General features: G+C 29.1%; 1 long non-coding RNA gene across 1 annotated transcript in view; it reads right to left on the bottom strand.

Moving 5' to 3' along the window:
• Positions 1-1,897: 1,897 nt before the first annotated feature.
• The window catches only part of LOC142333790 (uncharacterized), an 86,545-nt gene continuing 67,755 nt past the window's right edge, over positions 1,898-20,687 (bottom strand). Inside the window, exons 4-6 of the long non-coding RNA XR_012758696.1 lie at positions 17,845-17,989; positions 16,397-16,506; positions 1,898-2,639 (exon numbers count right to left, since the gene is read on the bottom strand). This is a non-coding gene — a long non-coding RNA (uncharacterized LOC142333790). The remainder of the gene's footprint in view (positions 2,640-16,396; positions 16,507-17,844; positions 17,990-20,687) is intronic.

Genomic DNA, 20,687 nt, shown 5'->3' on the forward strand with positions numbered 1-20,687 from the left:
CCCGAAAAACCGGGTAGAAATTTTCCGAATCTTGGAATGTACTTGTACATGTTTGGTTTACTTCTATATACGGGGCACTGATGCCGTTAAATTTTCAATTTAAAATGTCAAGGGGGTAAGCTTGCAACTAGGTCGCACTCAGTATCTCGAGATTTCCACTGATGAAGGTCTTATTTTTCTTAGGCCCATTTGCTACTTAAAAAATAATATTTCCAAAAAAAGTTATCCAAAATCGCACCCCGCTCTAAAATATATTTTAAATAAACTAGCGACTAAGCGGGTTGGTGTGTCATTAGTATCCGTTCTCACCACAAGAACCGCTAGTGTACCGCTGATGTACAACTACTGTAGTCGTACTGAAGTCTTTTTCTGTTTAGCTCTGTCACTAACTATGTTGTAACGTCACAGGTGAGCGATAGAATTAATGATATTTTAAGTGGCTGCTAGTACCGCCACACCCGCGCGAATGAAATCAGGTATGCGCGCGCGTTTTAGTTAGAATCATTTAATTAAATAAAAAATACTATATTTAAATAAATTGATTAATATTTTTAATTAAGTTGTGTATGTTTGTGTAAAGCCGCGTGACGGGAAAGTCCTACAACCATGTTGTCAGCTTTTATTTTTATTTTTACATGTAATGAATGAGCTGCTAAAATATCTAGTTAACGTGATATATCATCCGTATTTTAACCAATATTATATGGTTTACGGTTATAATATTATTACACGGTCTATATGGTTTATAAACCGCCAAAATATAGTAGACAAGTTGTACGTACCGTATTAATTCCAATAATCAATTATCGTGGGATCCAGCATCTTCAGATTGTATTTAATTTATAATAATATTAAAATATGAAGATGCAGGATCGATTACTGCGAAAGAAAGAAAATCGATTATTGGAATATTTTAAGTGCAACTTTGGTTTTGGCGGTTTATATTTCATAAAATGTTAAGTTTTATAAACACAATTGTCAATATATTAATAAATTATTAGAATTTCCGATAAAAAATATACGTATATTAAATGAAAACCTAACCACCAAAACTCAGTAACAGATAAGCAAAAGCTTAAAAAACTTAACACCAAAATCGATCGCGGGATCCCGCATTATCGATTGGAATAAAATGTTATAATTACATTAATCAAATATTAAAAACCTAAAAATTTAGAAAAAACTTACATTACCAGTATTATAACACTAAAATTTGTTACGATGAAAACATAACTCCACAACTATTACTGGAACGAGTAATAATTTGAGTATAAATCTAGGTTTTTTAAAAAATTTGTTTATGCAATTATATAATTGTATACCGGCTGATGATGCGGGATCCCGTAAAATCGATTTTGGTTAAGTTTTACTGTGTTTTAGTGATTAGGTTATCAGTTAATATTGAATTTAATTAGCACACTAATCATTAGGTAATTATGTTAATCGATTATTTAAATTTTCAAAAAAAATAGTTATGTATATATATTATAGGGTGTCCAAGGAGGAATTGGCCAAACTTAAGGGACTGATTCGGGATATGAAACTAAACAAAAACATTCACATGAACAAGTACCTTGATTCACTTCATTTTGTAATTTTTCAATAAAAAATAATTATATACTTTAAGAACAAATTTAGATATTTTAATGAAATTTGATACACATATCCCAACACAATTTAAGAGAGGAGTATACCTGAAAAAAAATGTTTTTCCTGTAAATCATATAAAGCTGATATTTTATAATGCGATTCCTGTAGGTAAATGAAATATTTTCATTATACATAATTAGCATTCAACCTCAACCGTTCCTTAAAAAATGTGTTTAAGTGAAAATGCAGGATGGAGATGGTCATAAATTAGAGTTCTCTCGCCCCATTATTAAATTTAGCGTTAAATAAGAGATAAAACCTCATTCTTTGATTCATAAGAGGTTTTTTGTGTTAATATTTTTTTTGTCAAATTATAATTTTTTGGATAAAATTAAACATTTACTGAAACAGTAATTACACCGTTATTTTGAGCAGACTTTAGGCTTTCAGAAAAACAGGAAAAAGTTTGGCGGTTTTTGTAAATTTTCCTTAAATTAATGGGGATACTCCACCCTTAAGTTTTACCTTTGAAAATTCCAAATCGGTGGCCATTTACATTTTTTAATCGTTAATAGGTCTGCAAAGAGCTTTATCGAATAAAAGTAATTTATTGTACGTATTTTATTGAATTAAAATAATCATTATACAAATAGCGTTAGTTTTATCGAATTGTGTTTTATTAGATAAAATTTTAAGCATTTTATTATGAACAAAATGATTCCCCATTCGTTTAAATACATCGATAAAAAAGTTTGAGATATGGTTGAAATTGTTAAAGCGAACACAAAATTTATGCAGCCAAACATTTTGCGCCTATTTTTACCCCGAAAAATGTTGGTGGCAAATATCTCCTTCAACACTCTTATTATGTGTTTAATATTTAAACTAGTTTTTATACTACCTGCTAGAATTACGTTTATTATAAAAATATTTTCCATTTTTTCAAATTCAGCTTCAAAATTAATATAACAAAAGAAAAGTGCAGTTGTATATTCAATAGCGGTTGAAGAAAGAACAAAAATAAATGGTAAAACATAATGAAATCCACCCTATAAAAAAATAAAAGAACATCATCATTAATTTATAAAACATAAAATAACAAACATTAAAATTTTTTTTAAATTACGGGCGTGAATGTATGAAGGAATGGAAGTATTTACGGTTAATAAATTACAAATATAAAATGAAAAGTTTTACAAAAGGTTTCAGCGATGGCTATGAGTTCCTAACATGATTGTTAAGTTTTCTAAATACATTCTGTTTTCTAAATATTTAGAATATAATAGATATATCTAATATTTATAATATTTAGATATATCTAAATATTTAGAATAATAATATTTATATTTTCTGTTTTCTAAATACATCTTGTTTTTATTTTACAGCTGCATGTCAAAGTTAGTATTTCTTTTATTATAGATCTATCTAAAACATTAAATATCTAACACTTAATTCACCGATTAACACAATGAAACATGATAAACTAAAATATTAAAAATTATTACTCGCTTTCAAATTACATCAAAATCGTTCTTCTAAACCATTTTTTAGAGATACTTATATAAATAATTTACTGTAGAAGCTATCAAAGATTATTTTGTCTTGTCTAAATATTATATATAAATATTTATGTATATTTTAATGAGAAAATAATATATTTTTTCATTTAGTATCTTTTTTTTGTAATGAAACCAGTCATTTGACTGGTTTGATGCAGCTCTCCAAGATTCCCTATCTAGTGCTAGTCGTTTAATTTCGCTATACCCCCTACATCTTACATCCCTAACAGTTTGTTTTACATATTCCAAAACGTGGTCTGCCTACACAATTTTTCCCTTCTACCTGTCCTTCCAATATTAAAGCGACTATTCCAGGATGCCTTAGTATGTGGCCTATAAGTCTGTCTCTTCTTTTAACTATATTTTTCCAAATGCTTCTTTCTTCATCTATTTGCCACAATACTTAATCATATAATATAATAATAGGAGGAGTAGCAGGAATAGCAGGAGTAGGTTTCGTGATGAACAAGAAGATAGGGAGGAGAGTGGAGTATTTCAAAACGCATAGCGATAGAATCATTGTAATAAGGATAAAATCAAAACCTAAACCGACAACGATTGTTAACGTCTATATGCCTACAAGCGCCCATGATGATGATGAGGTAGAATACGAAGAGATTGATGAAGCAATTAAACACGTAAAAGGAGATGAAAATTTAATAATAGTTGGAGATTGGAATGCAAGCATTGGAAAAGGCAAGGAAGGAAATATAGTGAGTGAATACGGGCTGGGCAAAAGGAATGAAAGAGGGGACCGACTTATAGAGTTTTGCACAAAGTATAATTTAGTAATTGCCAACACCCAGTTTAAAAATCATAATAGAAGAATATACACTTGGAAAAAGCCAGGCGATACTGCAAGGTATCAGATAGATTGTATCATGGTTAAGCAAAGATTTAGAAATCAACTCGTTGACTGCAAAACTTTAAAGATTATGGAGGTAGAAGAATTTTGTTATTTGGGAAGTAAAATTACTAAAGATGGACGAAGCAGGAGCGATATAAAATGCCGAATAGCACAAGCTAAACGAGCCTTCAGTAAGAAATATAATTTGTTTACATCAAAAATTAATTTAAATGTCAGGAAAAGATTTTTGAAAGTATATGTTTGGAGCGTCGCTTTATATGGAAGTGAAACTTGGACAATCGGAGTATCTGAGAAGAAAAGATGCTAAAAGGTGCTATAAGAGAATGTTAAAAATCAGATGGGTGGATAAAGTGACAAATGAAGAGGTATTGCGGCAAATAGATGAAGAAAGTAGCATTTGGAGAAATATAGTTAAAAGAAGAGGCAGACTTATAGGCCACATACTAAGGCATCCTGGAATAGTCGCTTTTATATTGGAAGGACAGGTAGAAGGGAAAAATTGTGTAGGCAGGCCACGTTTGGAGTATGTAAAACAAATTGTTGGGGATGTAGGATGTAGAGGGTATACTGAAATGAAACGACTAGCACTAGATAGGGAACTTGGAGAGCTGCATCAAACCAGTCAAATGACTGAAGACAAAAAAAAAAAAAAAATATAACAATACATATCCTTTCTTTATAAATTTCATATTATTTTCATGTGTTTTTCAAACTGTATATCTATAATACAATATGAATTGTATTTCATGATTTTATATAATTTGTTTTTAGTTGTAAAATTAATACAGTAACTGATTTTCTTTAAAATACTGGTAATTTTGCATGCCTGCTGGTTAATTTATATTATCAAAGTATATTTTAATTTAAACTATTTAATTCAAATCGCTGGTTAAGTACAAGAAACTCAGAATTTATAAATACCTTACTTATTTAATGCCAACAACATAACCGTATTTGCGATAAGATCAAGAATCAATAAATTTAAAACGGCACTTTTTAAAACTGATAAAAAGATATGATTAATAGAAAGTAGTAAACTTAACAAACATTTAAATTAGTAATAAATAAACTGATAGATAATTGTAATAGCTTATCGATTAGATGCCCACATGCAGCTAGTACTTAGTACCTTTTTTTCTTTTTCCTGTTTAGCCCCCGGTAACTACCGTTTAGATAATTCTTCAGAGGATGAATGAGGATGATATGTATGAGTGTAAATGAAGTGTAGTCTTGTACATTCTCAGTTCGACCGTTCCTGAGATGTGTGTAACTGTTAATCAAACATTGATAAACACCGGCTTTAAATTTATCGGGTTACATTTTTATGAAAATGTTTCACTAAAAATAATATGAAAATAGATAAATCACATCTAAGAAATGACATCATTACACACTGTAATATTACATTGTGTTATTTTGCATGTAAAAAACCAAATTAAAATTTCAAGTTGTTAAGTAGATAACAGTGGAAGGTTTTTATAAATTCTATTTGTAATTAAACTGTACTGCAGTCAACTAAAAATCTGTTCTACAAATATACTGAATAGTATTAAAAGATCGATTTAAAATTTCAAAGGTTTAATTTTTTTAATTCCCAAGCAGCTAACATATGAAAAATCAGATACAGTTAAACAGCTACTGACAGCTGCCTGTTGACATTAGCAATAGTTTTGAGAATACTCATGCGGGTTAACCATAAAAATTTGATTGTGAAACTATAATAAAAAGTGATCGTATACACATCTGGGAGATTTTAAACTAACCCTTGAAATATTTTTACTTATATAAATAACTAGGCGGAATAAAAAAAAAATTAATTTTAACCACTGAAATCAGAACAAAATAATAATTACATAGTTTTAAATGAATTCCCTGTTTGTGAAAATTATAACAAGTGTAGTCATGACCATCTTTAATCTCAAAAATTAATCTGTACGCTTAATTGTTCATTAAGTGTTTGCTAAGCATTTTTCATTAATTGTTCATTAAAAACGAACTTAAATATGTTAGATTCTTCATTTTATTTAATCTAATACAAAGCATATGCTAATGGCTTAACACCTACTGTGTAAAATTAAACAAAAAACAAATTGAGACAAAAAACTACTTATAAAAAATACAAAATAGGTAGTTTTAATTATTTTTTTTTGTCTTCAGTCATTTGATGCAGCTCTCCAAGATTCCCTATCTAGTGCTAGTCGTTTCATTTCAGTATATTTAATTATTACTTCATTAAAACTAAAATCTCTGAATTACAATGTTAGAGGCAAAGACAGCATCTATTTGAAAGTTTTTTTAAGTTTACAAAGAATAATTGGATATAACTTCAGTATTCAACAAAAAATATACAAATATAACTAACTATACTATGAGCAGAATATTTTAAACAGCATAAAGAAAATAAACAAAGTAACAGTGATTACATTGAAGACCATGTTATACAGCAGAATATTTTATAACAAAAAAAAATTATTTTTTAATAGAACGAACTGGATGACCTTAATGTAAAAATTAACCAATATAATGTATAAAAATGTTAATACACTTTTCTTCTCCTTAATCCCTGGAACATTTAATAGATAATTTTTTTCTACGTTTTTGTTTATGACAGCAAAAATATTAATTTAAAATTGTAACTTTAAACGACAAACTGAATGAAATTGCATAATAAATTTTTTTTTTAAAAACTTGAAAAAGTTTTCAACCTTCATCAGTAACTCAAGTCAAGCAGTCTTTCTGTAAAAATTTAACTTCTACAATGATAAACAAAACCAAATTGTAAGCAACTTCTTTTTTTTTAATCAGACTTCAAACTAAAGGTTGTCATAAAAGCATATGAATATATGTTAAAGTATATATATTTTTTTATAGTAATTACACAATTTGGTTCAGTTTATTGATATGATAAGTTAAACATTTTAAATTAATAATGACTTTATTCAGATCAGTTATAATTGTACTCTTTACACCATCTCAGGAATAGGGAAGTGTGAAACCTTTTTATTCCTTCTGGAATTGTTGACAAATCATCTTTTATTAGATATTGTCTAATTCCACGCATATAAATATTAATATATTTTTCCCGTTTAAGATCTTTTGAATTAAATGGAAAAATTTCTTTGTCTCTCTCATCTAATGAGTGCCATAAATCCTGTGTATTTTTATCAGAAAATTCCCATTGCCTTAAAGAGAAATATGAGATTACATCCATAAATTTGTCAATTTTTTCTGAAATTATTAATAACCTGAAATCAAATAAATAAAAACAAGTTAATCGATTAATTTAGGTATCAGGTTTTTAAATTTATTATTTGTTTATTATTGTGGTTTTTTATTATTATTACTGTTGTCACTACTATTGTTATTGATTTGTCTTATTTTATTTATGTTCTTAAATTAATAACTTATAATTATAGAATCATTTAAAATTTTTAATCTCTCAATATCTTGATCGCCGGGAACACGCAACAATATGTTTATTAGCCCGACGGGCTGGTCTAATGGTTAAATCATTGTCACAGATCAGTTGTTTAATAGTTGATTTTTGAAGTCGAAGGTTTTGAGGTTCTAATCCTTATAATAGTTAATCTCTTTTATATTGATTTGAATGCTAGACAGTGAATATGGTATACTTTCGTGATTGGGGTTCAATTAACCACACGAGTCAGGAAAGGTCAGCCAGATTCTGTACAAGACTACATCTTATTTACATGATGTCATACATATCACCCTTATTTTAATTGGCCATGAGGGGGGGGTTGTTTGTTGAAATCCCATAAATTAGAAGTAAAGACCCTGTTTTTTTATGTGGAGTATACAATAACTTTATTAAACGGGTAATAAACATAGAAAACTTTTAAACAAAGCGTGTAGAGAATTTAATTCTATGTGAAATAGTGTAAGATAAGTTGAATAAAACAAAAAAAGTTAGAACAATTTGAATTTTATTTAGAAACAGTACACTAGATCAAGTTTACTAGTGCATTATACATACCGATTTGTAATAAATGTTCAAAAATGAGCCCACCATTTTCAACACATTTTTTTGCATGCTTCTTTCTATACTGTTTTTGTTGCTCTTTTTGTTCTTCAGTTGTCCTTAAGCGACTCAGCTGCATCCATAATGTGGACAATTTATCCCTCACGAGAATGTATTTTTGTTTCATACAAAATCTTTTTTAATCATCCTCAGACGCAAAATTCTAACTGTGTTAGATCAGACTATCTTGGTCACCAGGAATGTGGATCTCCACAACCAATCCATTTTTCAGAGAAATGATGATTTAAGTGAGTTGAAACAGCATTAGAAAAGTGGGGAGGTGCACCATCGTGCTACACTTTGTGTCTCATTGGCAGAGTAACATCTTAGGTACACCTGAGGATGTAAATAGACCTCAGCATTAAGCGGCCAGGTTATATGAACAGTCAAAACAGCTGGTTATGAAAATGGTTGTACCATACACTGATGCTAATTCTGTGTTGAACATTGTTTTTCACCGTTCCATGATTTACTTTTGCCTCTGTAAGCTCATTTCATAAGTTGTTGACACCATCTCAAGTGAAATTTGCTTCGTCAGCAAATAAAACGTACTTGTAGAGTTGTCAATTTGTATTCCATCAGTTGTAGAACTGTATGTGAATCAGACCATCTCTGGCTGTAGATGTTGAAGTGGTTGTTTATTATAAGGATAAAACTTGTTTTTTAAATGTCTTCCAAACCATCAAATGTGAAGCTCCGGTCCACTTAGAAAGGTGCCGTACATGATGCCTGGACTGCAATGAATTGCTTCAATAATAATTTTATCAATAACAGCATCGTGTCGGTTAGATCATTTGTAGCTGATACGAATAATAGGTAGTGAACCAGTTTCCTGAAGATTGCGAAAATTCACGTTAATTGTTTTGATACTGCAATCCTGTGATTCAGAAAACGTATTTCATATTCTACAACAGCAGCTGTAGCATTACCATTACATTCACCCCATATCAGCGTATTTCTCTATTGTAAATAAGTATGGCATTACTTCAATGACAGACCGATTACATTCAAAGTGAAATTCACAGAAAGACTTCGATAACGATAGCGCAGTTTGCTGTACCCGATATACTTAATGTACCTCAAGAATGATTTAAAATCCAGTGTTGCATAATGTTGAACAGTTATTTTATTGGCAACTTTGAAATAATCTTTTAAATTTATTTTATTTCTGTCAATAGTTGTGTAATTTCCACTTTTTTTTTTATTTTTTAACAGCAAATTTTATTTTTACAAATTTTTCACATGCCCAAAAAATAATTTTTCTTTTTTGTTTATATTATGTAAAAACTTTTCTAAGAAATATAGTAATTCTATTACTTAGTAATAGTACCTAGTAATAGTACTAATTCTATTACTCATAAATACCTTCCAAGCAAATGAACGTTCATAAATCCAGGAGAATGCTAATGTTGCATCTGAATACAAATGTATTTCATGAATATGTTTATTCAGAGCATTTATTACCTTCTCTAATAAATGTGAGAGTAGTAAAGAACCAGATAATTCAAACCTTGGTAGTGTTATTTGCTTTAAAGAAGTAGGTCTTGATTTGGAACAAAGTAAATTACACAAAATTGTTTGATTAGAAAATAAGAGTTTGAATGTACGACTGTAATCCTTTATGGAGGCATCTGAAAATCCATGTATTTAGATTGAATTAACCTCAGCACCATCGATGAATTTAATTAGACGAATCATCTTAATTAAATCAATTAAGTGCAACTGATTGTATAATTTACATCGTTGAGGTAACATCATTGTGAGTAATCTATCATCCCAATCAATTTTAAGTTGCATTAAAGATAGCATAAAACATTTATGATAGAAAACAATAGGACCAATTAGACCTAATGGGTCAAATATTCCTGCAATAATAGTGAGAATAATTCTTTTAGTATCAATAGATTGAGTAAATGTGTCTGTAGAATTGTTCCATAAAATGCCTAAGATATGTAACTCATGTTCATGGGCTAAAGGAATAGAACAGTTGTGCTCAGGAGTAGCAATATTATGATTACACTGATAGGCAAAAAAAAAAATTTTTTAATGTTTCTCCAAGTGTGATACCATTTCTTGAATTTCATTTTTGCATACAATACAGAACTGTAAATAGAATTTTTCTATCGCCCTTAGTTTTAAGTAAATTACGCTTCAAAAAAAAATGAAAGGAAAATATAGTTAAAATCTGTAAAATTTATAATTTTGCATGGCCATACCTATGTTAGAATGATTTCACTGATGTTTTTCTGTTATAAATAGCCTCAAGCACATCCCAAATTAATATCCAACAGTAATCGACTAGCATGTTAGTATTCCATTTCCCTTTATAGACAGCTTTCCATCACCAAAATGTCTCTAGAAACATTCACTGTGTTCATCACTATCTCCAAGGTTGTCTGGGAAAAATTCCAAATAATAGTGGAGGAAATGTATTTTCAGACATATTATATACCATAGCTCTTATGAAGTAAAAGTTGATTAACAATATCATGGTAATTGTTGGATTTTTGTTTGCCGAGAAAAATTTTGCAAACATCTTTAAATGAAGCCCAAGCTACACGTTCTACATTATTTAACATTGTGTTAAATACATCATCTTTGACCTCTCTCTTATTTGAGGACCAACAAATATTCCTTCTTTAAGTTTTCCTTCACTTGCATTCAGAAATTTCTGAATGCAACTATCCTTCTTCATTGCTTTTACAAAATTTTTCATTAGTCCTAGCTTGATTGGGTAGGAGGTAAAAATATTTTTTGGGGTTCAACTAAGGGCTCATAAGTGATATACTAATATCATAAGTGATTGGTATTGAAGGATATTTGTTATCGTTGTGTAGTAGAACCGCTTTTAAACTATACTTGTTTGACAAATCTATCAAAAGGTGCCAGTCCTCAGGTTTATGAGCTTGTCCTAAGTGCAACATAAGCTCATATATTTTTGCAATAAATCAAATTATTTTCATCAATAAGTACTGAAAATTTCTTTTTGCCGGCTTCAAAAGGCTGAAATTTTGTATTTTTTTGAAGTAAATTCCAACCTTGCAGTCTTAATCCTAACAGTTCAGCTTTTTTTTTTTTTTGATGAATTTAAATCCCTAACTAAGTCATTTAATTACCTATTAATTAAAGGTTTAGTCACCTTGTGATATAAGAGTGGCTTATTTGAAGATAATTCAAAATCAAAATCATTGTTGCCCTTCAGTACTGCCTGATTCTTCATCGCTGCTTTCAAAACATACATCCACAGGTGGCTCAGGAACTGGAATAATTTCACTGTGAGGTACAGGTCTGATTGCAGATGGCAATGAAGGATATTTTACATATGTTTAGGTTTTTTAGAAATTCTAGACACATTTGTTAAAAAAAGTAACAATCGGTTGCATGATCCTTTTAAATTCCTTTGCAAATTCCAAATAATAGTGGAGGAAATGTATTTTCAGACATATTATATACCATAGCTCTTATGAAGTAAAAGTTGATTAACAATATCATGGTAATTGTTGGATTTTTGTTTGCCGAGAAAAATTTTGCAAACGTCTTTAAATGAAGCCCAAGCTACACGTTCTACATTATTTAACATTGTGTTAAATACATCATCTTTGACCTCTCTCTTATTTGAGGACCAACAAATATTCCTTCTTTAAGTTTTCCTTCACTTGCATTCAGAAATTTCTGAATGCAACTATCCTTCTTCATTGCTTTTACAAAATTTTTCATTAGTCCTAGCTTGATTGGGTAGGAGGTAAAAATATTTTTTGGGGTTCAACTAAGGGCTCATGAATAATATTTTTCCCTTTTGGAGTTAAGTTATCTCATTTCTTCTACTCTTTATTAACTAAATGTTTATCCCTAGCTTGGCTGTCCCAATCGCAAAGAAAACACATGTACTTGGTATAGTCTAACAAAATAGCTATAAATTTCAAATCACCACATATGTTCCAGCTATGTTTTTTATAATTTATTTGTTCAAGGACGTCTTCATCACATCGTATATCTCTTTCAAATTAATATCATAAGTGATTGGTATTGAAGGATATTTGTTACCGTTGTGTAGTAGAACCGCTTTTAAACTATACTTGTTTGACAAATCTATCAAAAGGTGCCAGTCCTCAGGTTTATGAGCTTGTCCTAAGTGCAACATAAGCTCATATATTTTTGCAATAAATCAAATTATTTTCATCAATAAGTACTGAAAATTTCTTTTTGCCGGCTTCAAAAGGCTGAAATTTTGTATTTTTTTGAAGTAAATTCCAACCTTGCACTCTTAATCCTAACAGTTCAGCTTTTTTTTTTTGATGAATTTAAAACCCTAACTAAGTCATTTAATTACCTATTAATTAAAGGTTTAGTCACCTTGTGATATAAGAGTGGCTTATTTGAAGATAATTCAAAATCAAAATCATTGTTGCCCTTCAGTACTGCCTGATTCTTCATCGCTGCTTTCAAAACATACATCCACAGGTGGCTCAGGAACTGGAATAATTTCACTGTGAGGTACAGGTCTGATTGCAGATGGCAATGAAGGATATTTTACATATGTTTAGGTTTTTTAGAAATTCTAGACACATTTGTTAAAAAAAGTAACAATCGGTTGCATGATCCTTTGGTTCGTGCCAAACCATAGGTATACAAAATGGCAAAGCCTTCTGTGTACGTTTCAGCCGTCCTCTTAAATATGCAGAACAGTTAATGCATATCATATGAGGAGTCATAATTACTAAATTTATCATTACTTAATTTAGAATCATTAATGTTATCAGTATGAACTAGTATGTTGTATTTTTGTTGACATAAATCATATAAGTTATTTGAGTAACATTGATTGTTACTATGACCTTTGTGAAAACATATGAGACAACTATTATTATCCTCAAAAATCTCTTCGTTCATCATTGGATAAATTTAAAGATTCTTTGCATTTTTTTTTAATTTATGATTGCCATTACAAAATAAACAATGTTTAAAGTTAGATCTAAAATAATAACTAACATTGTTGTTTATGAATCTTGTTAACATTTAAAGTAGGATGTTTGCAATGAGATTTAAATGCATTGTAATATTGTCCTTCAACATTTCCAATACTGAATTGTGAATTTATAGTACTCAAACTAAGATTTTCCAGGTTGTATCATCGGGTTTCAAGAAATTCTAAGAACTCTTGAAAGTTTGGACCACCCTTATTTGATAATCTTTCCTTCCGTAATCCAGCCGTGTTGTTAGAAATTGAATTGCAACGAATTTGAATATGTTAACTGGATGTTGTATTGCTTCAAGTGAGTTTAAAAATGAAGAAATATCATTAATGAATTTAGACTGAAGAGCTAATGATTCTCTTTTTAAAAAATGTATTTTTAAAATGCAATCTGTATTAAAATATAGTCATAAATTTTTTATCAAATGTTTTATTAATAAATTTAATGTGATTTTATCATTTTCATTGGTTAATGGAAGCTTTTTAATAATGGCTAATGCTTCATTTTAGCGGTGAATGTAAGTAATGTAATTTTTGAACATTTGTTAAATCTTTTCAAGTGTGGATTGATTCATTAAATGTATTAAAAACTTGAGGCTATTCAAGAATGTCACCATTAAACAACGGTAAATTGAAAAGGTGTGATTGTAATTGTTTAGTAGCTGTGTCTACAGAATGTTCTTGATTATTTACTCTATGCTGACTATTTAAAAAATGTTGCAGCTTACATTCTATGTTGCATAATTTTTTCTTGATTTGTTCTTGACCTAAAGACAAACTATCATTATCAACATCCATTTCTAATTATATCTGAATGGAATCATATTTGCGGTGCAAATTTTTGTAATTTGAGTACAGTATAGCTCTCATCTTGTGATGCGTCAAATTTATCCGCGAATGTTGCAATTCTTGTTACGAAAGCCTTAATTGATTTTCAATGTCTTAAAAATTGTTCTTTATCCATAATGATTACAATAACTAATATGGCCAAAAAAACTAAATAAAACTAAATTACACTAATAATATTATATAGATATTGGTGTTAACGTAAATTATGAACCTAGATCCAATGTAGTGAACAAAACTCCAAAATAATATTTTCATTCGTTCATAATTTAATTATTATTATTGAATATCACCAATGAAGATTGAATTTGCCAAATTGCAATGTATTTATATGTATTTCGCAATATGAGAACTTCACAAGTAGCTGATATTTCACATAATTATTTAATTATCCAGTCATATCCATATTTCTTAATTATCCGGCCCAGAGGACAAAAAAAAATGTACAACAATTTCAGCCATTGAGCAATTCGTTGGATCTAAACTGTATATAATAAGTAATGCCATATAACCAATTATTCATAATCACTTCCTTTATTTGCTTTCAAAATTTACACTTCATTTATTAAACATTGCAATGAGTTATAATAATTTATGTTTTTAGTTAAGTTCACATTTTAAGTATATATTAAATATGTCTAGCTAGAACAATAAAAATTCAGTAATGTTGCTTATACATGTTAAAATAATTCAATTTAACAATTAATCGGGCGTACAGATACTTACATGTTAGGAGCATTCAATAAAAAAGCTTCTTATTACATTTCCAAAAAGGAAAAAAATTACAGAGAAATATTAATGCTACAAGAAAGTGAAATACTAGCGGGTTTAAATTCCCTTACATAACTGGTGTAGTAGATAGCATCTACATTGAAATTAAAACTCAAAATTTTAATAAATTATAATAATAGGCAAGATTACTTGAATGTTAACATCCATGCAGCATCTACTGCTGAAGGATGAGATAATTAATTGCCAGGATGAAGAATTTAGATTTGGACCCAAAATAGTATCAAGCAAGTTATGGTTAAATTTACTGAAGCTTGTTTGCTTGCTGGTATTCAGAAAGGTAAGAAATAGCACCGTGATTACTAACATTATTTGAAACTCCTAACTCTAGGGAAAAAATATTATATAACAAGCAAACAAAAACACAACATTTAAGAGAAGTTTCAGATAAATGAAAAATTGTTTTCACATATTTATGCGAGTAAAAATAGACAAAGTTTCTACAATTACAATTTCATTAAGTCTATAGTTTCATTAACATTAAGTCTATGCACAGTATTTATTAAGAAAAAAAATAATACTTCATAATGTGCACAAATACATAAAGGACAACTTCAACACAACAGTTTTCATTTTCTAGTATTAGTAAACGTTTAATCAGAAACAAGTTATTACTTTCACTGAAATATAATTATATTACTCAGTTGTTGTTCCTGCCTACATCAGTTTTAAACCCTGTGTTGGTAGGATATCTTAAGAAGAACCCCTCAATTCTTTCTTCTGATATGTTAAAGCAGCTCTAGTAAGAAACTAAGTGCTCATTGGAAGCTTTTTCAGAGTGAAGTAACAAATCATTAGGGTGGGTATTCCATTTTGATTGATCTACATTTGCAAATGTTTATAAAGAACCGCGTAAAAAAATTATTTGTTTTAACATTTTTAAGCTAATCTAGAGCAGCTTGATTTCCTCTATATTTGCTATAAAGTAATAGTAACCTTTTATTTAACTTATTTTAGGCGTTACTGATGATACAAGTATTTGATTAGTTTCCGGTAATTACACAATCTAGAAATTGTACAATCTAGAAAATTATATGGCAGTTGGTAAAAAGTAAATTCATATAATTTTTTTGTACATAATTTCTCAGTCTTCTTAAAAATATCTCAGTAAAAATGACTTCATCTCATTTAATGATTAAATAATACATATACTACTCAACCTGTACCCACTGAGTTGGTCTAGTGTTGAACTTATCATCGCAAATTAGCTGATTTTGATATCGAGAGTTGAACCTTAGTTACTTTTATATGGATTTGAATATTATATTGTGAGACCAGTGTTCTTGGTGGTTGGGTTTCAATTAATTGCACATCTCAGGAATGGTCAACCTGAGACAGTGCAAGACTACACTTCATTTACACTCATACAAATCGTCTGAAGTAATGCTGTAACAGTGGTTCCGGAGACTAAAAACAGAAAAAAAAAGAAAAACTACGCCTGTAATTCTAATTTTCCAGCCTTATATTGCACCCTCAATGAGATATTTTTAAAAATCTGTTCTTTGCAGTTCGCCTAAGTATGAAAGGAACATTTCGTTTTCAAGTATTTATGTTGACATCACCGATGAATTGGATTTCATTTTTAATTACGATAACAATTATAATTTCATGATCGTACTACAGAAGATATAATAATTTGAGTATTTGTGATCAGAGCTGTTCTACCAAGATTAACTTAAAGAATATAAGCTGATAAAATTAAAAGCCATACTTACTTCATCATATATACTTACTTATGCTTGGTCGTACTACAACTACTGGTAACCCTTTACTACATCTTCTAACAATGTCTTCTGCTACTGCTTTAGTATATACATATGTATTAGGAATATCATCCAGCAGTCTGAAATAAAATAATTTTCATATTAAGTTCTACATATATATAAACCATAAAGATGTTAATCATATATAAAATCATGCCTCTCATTGTAGAGATGTTATCTAGAGTTAAATGATATAATATTGTATTACCACTTTTTTTTTAAATGTTAGCACTTGAGATGAAACTAGTATGCAGTCTTTCTGCACACTTTTGTATATCTTCATTCGGTTATAAAAGGTTGTAATAATACAGCAAACAGAAATATTAAGAAAAGTTTTAATTACCGTTTGGTAAAATGGGTATCTAAGAAATTTATCGGAACTAGTTTTGCTAAACTGATTTTTATAAAATGAATAAATAAATCTTTAAGATGGGGGATTGTCTTAAAGACTCTTTATTAACTGATTGTTTCAATTAATTATTTTGCTAGTATGCATTGTACAAAATACCATTTTATAAATTATACTTAAGAGAACATTTTAAGAATCTTCAGCTTTATTAGATATTAATATACTTTAAACGATTCAAGTCTCTATCTTCATTAAAAAATAAAACATGTTGTTCTTTACTTTCAAAACATAGAACTAAAATGATTAAAGCCTATGAAAGTGTTAAAAAATTTATATATCTGCACCAAGAAAGTTCAGTTTCCCCCCATAATTATATGATATTTTTACAGTGTACTGATCTTGTATGTTCCAGCACATAACAGATTTTAAAGTAAGAATGAAAAAATGATTTGGATCTTCATTCTATGGTAAACTCACATCTAATTTTTTTTTTCATAATCTGTATTATTCAAATATGATTACTAATTAAAATATTTGAATATGGAAAATAAACATTTTTGAATACTTATAATATAATAAACATTTAATGAATCATTACTTCCTTCTCTGAACACAATTCCATGCCTATTTTTGACAAGTAATCTTAAGGTATGTATACTGATAATGGTATATAATATAATAATGATCGTAATTCACCTTTTTTTTTGGCTTTTTTAAATATATTATTATAGATAAACACATCAATAATTTTGTGTTAATTTCTCAAGCATGATTACTGCTGATATGTTTAATAAATTATTAAGAAAGTGAAATCCATCTTAACAGCAAATTAAATGTGTCTCTAGATCTTTCAGTTCCTTAGAACATCGTCAGGAAAATAAAATAATTTTATAAAATAGTCAAAAATTAAAATGATTAAGCAGTCATTATTCTCCTGACAGTGGTCTAAGGTAAAGATCAAGAAAAACACATTTAATTTGCTGGTAAGGTGGATTTTCACTTTTTAAATAATTTTTTAGTACTAATGGATACAATCAATAAATAAAAAAGGTAATAAAATAAATCTTACAAAGTGTCAGATTTTTTAACTGTTGATTGTTAAGGCACTCTGTTAATGTTATTAATTTGTTGTCGTCAATGGTTGATATATAAAATTTCGCTTCAATTTTATTCAAGTGACAGTTAGAGTAGGCTGTTGATACATATACAAATGCCTAAAATGAAAATAAAAAAGAATTTGGTTAATTAACAGCATCTGTTTAATTTGAAATGTAATTAACTTTTGCTATTTATATTTGCATGATAGTCATTGATGAAAATAGATTTAAAAAAATACACAGAATTAAATAAAATATGATTTCAAAACTCATTCTGGAACAATTTAAGTTTTTTGTAGTAATCTTTGGTGAACAGGAGCATATTTAAAACAGTAGGTTTTATTTTCTCATGATTTTAAACAACTGATTTTATTTTTCTTATATCTGTTTCCTACAAGTATTTTTATACAGTTATATAGTAATAATTTTTGTTAGTTGTATTTTCATAGTTTGGAGTAAGGCCAGAAAAAGGTATTCATATAACTTTGGTAACGTTTCAAAATGCATTAATTTCCTCTTAAAAACAGGTAGAAATCTGTGCTATAAATCAAATTCGATTATTTATTAAATCAAGAATCTTCTCTGAAAAATGTTTAATAACATATCACCCTTGAAATTGACACAGCCTGACGACATGCTATCCTAAACACCCTCAAAGAATGGGGACTCAAGGGCATTATACTTGCTTTTATTAGGGGTTTCTTAAATGGTCGAACTCTCCATGTTTGTGTGGAGATTCTCTCTCAGGTAGCGTCAACGTGGAGAATGGAGTACCAATGAAGTGTATTAAGTGCCACGTTATTTTCTATAGCCATCAACAGTATTATTAAATGTGTGCAGACGCCTGTTTCATCTTCTTTATTTGTTGATGTTTTTGCTATATATATTGCGTCCTGTTCTACAGCCACAGCGAAGAGACTACTACAGAACACTGTATCTTGCCTTTACATGTGAATTTGGTGATGAAAACCAACAACTTACTTTTTTCCATGTTAATTCAGATGTCACTAGTGTTTGTAAATATTATGAAAAAAGCTTATGTAAAAATTCAGTCACCTGTATGGACACTTCTGTTGTGACCCTTTGAGAACTCATAAAAACAATTAAGAAAAACTTAAGAACAAATAACATTAAAGCAAGCTCTTAAAAAACACATTTTTCCAAATTTAAATTTAGTTCCTGGAATGTCTCTTTGTGTTAACTGTTTCAAAAGGTTTTTTTTTTCAGCAGAACAAAGAACTACATGAACGCAAAGACCAAGAAAATTGCATTGTCCCGCATCACAATACTGAACAATTGAATGCTGCTTAAATTATGCGACATATCATTAATAATTAAAAAAAAAAGCTATTTTAAAAATATTGTGAACATCAACTTCAACAACATAGGGGCTAAATATAAAAAATGTAAAGTGCAAAGAAGACAAGAAACCCCCCCTTGGAGCACTTATTTAGCAAATCAAAATGGTATCGCTTTTAACAGGTTTTTCATGAGTTTTGAGAGAGATAATGTTTTTAATAGTACAATATACAAGAAACTTTTTTATTTACCATAAGCATCTACACAAAAACACTGCAAGTTATGCAAATTTGAGATTTTTATCACCAGCCCCATCAGAGTTATTTAAAGACAAAATTTTAAGTTTTTAAAAAAAATTATTTTCAAAAATTCATGAAAATTTAGGGGCAAGTATATCACCATTGATATTACTTATGGTAATAATACTAACATATACCTACACATAAAAAAATAATTCAAACTGTGTTTGCCATCCCTGCATCTTGAAAAATAATTAACAAAAGTGAAATTTCACAATCTTTCATGTTCAAATTTATTTGTAATTTTTTCATAGAAAAAAGGGAGATAGGTAAATAAACCACTGAATCGGTATTTTACCTTGAAAAAATATGAATAAATTGCCTTTTTTTCATCCTTCCAGGACCAATAGTTTTTTAGTTATAATTTTTTCTGTAAACCCTTAAAATCACAAAAATAGGTGTGCACACCATAACAAAAATGGCCACCACAGGTAAACTGCTTAAATAAAAATTTTAAAAAGTAATTTTAAGGTTCTGAAACGTGTAGAAAACAAGTGGGTATTTTGAATTGAATTGAAAGTGGCTTTTTTTTTTAATCGGTCAAGCAACCAGCTTATGTTTTTTTGGGACACTTAAAATGGATTGACCCATACACAAACACTGTGGGTTCTACTCGCAACTGCAAGAACACAGTAATTAGGCCTGAGTTCACAGAACTTTGAAAATCCTAATTTCAGCAACAGATATCTCTGTTTAAACGATGCAAAAGCTTCACGGAGATAACACAAAATTAATTTATTTCTGAACATGCTCAATCTTCCATTTATCTAAAGTGAAATAAAATCTTTTTTCCAGGCATCAATCGATTCTTCACCCTCATACAATTATTTCTTCACTCTCATACAGATTAGTTACTTTTTATGCTCTTATTATCTGCAGTATTACATTTTTCTTTCAATCGGTTGATAATTTCACAGTCAGATGAGAGGAACAGCTTCTTGTTCAGAATCTGAATCGATGTTCAATATTTTGCTTTTGAACATTACTGCTGCTTTCTTAACCTTTTCCTGAGAGTATTTTCTCTCGCATAGTCCTTTTTTTCTGAATAGGTGATTCATTTAAAACAATCAAACTTTTGATGAGAGCATTTACAGCTTCATTTTTTTCTGGGGTATACAAAGGATCTAATTGTTGAAATTCTTCATCAGAAGTAGTTTCTTCAGCATTATTTTTAGCAGAAGCTTTAATCTGTTTGCGGCAAGTACTACAAATTTTGT

Source organism: Lycorma delicatula, chromosome 13, assembly GCF_047948215.1.
Source record: "Lycorma delicatula isolate Av1 chromosome 13, ASM4794821v1, whole genome shotgun sequence".
Classification (NCBI taxonomy): domain Eukaryota; kingdom Metazoa; phylum Arthropoda; class Insecta; order Hemiptera; family Fulgoridae; genus Lycorma; species Lycorma delicatula.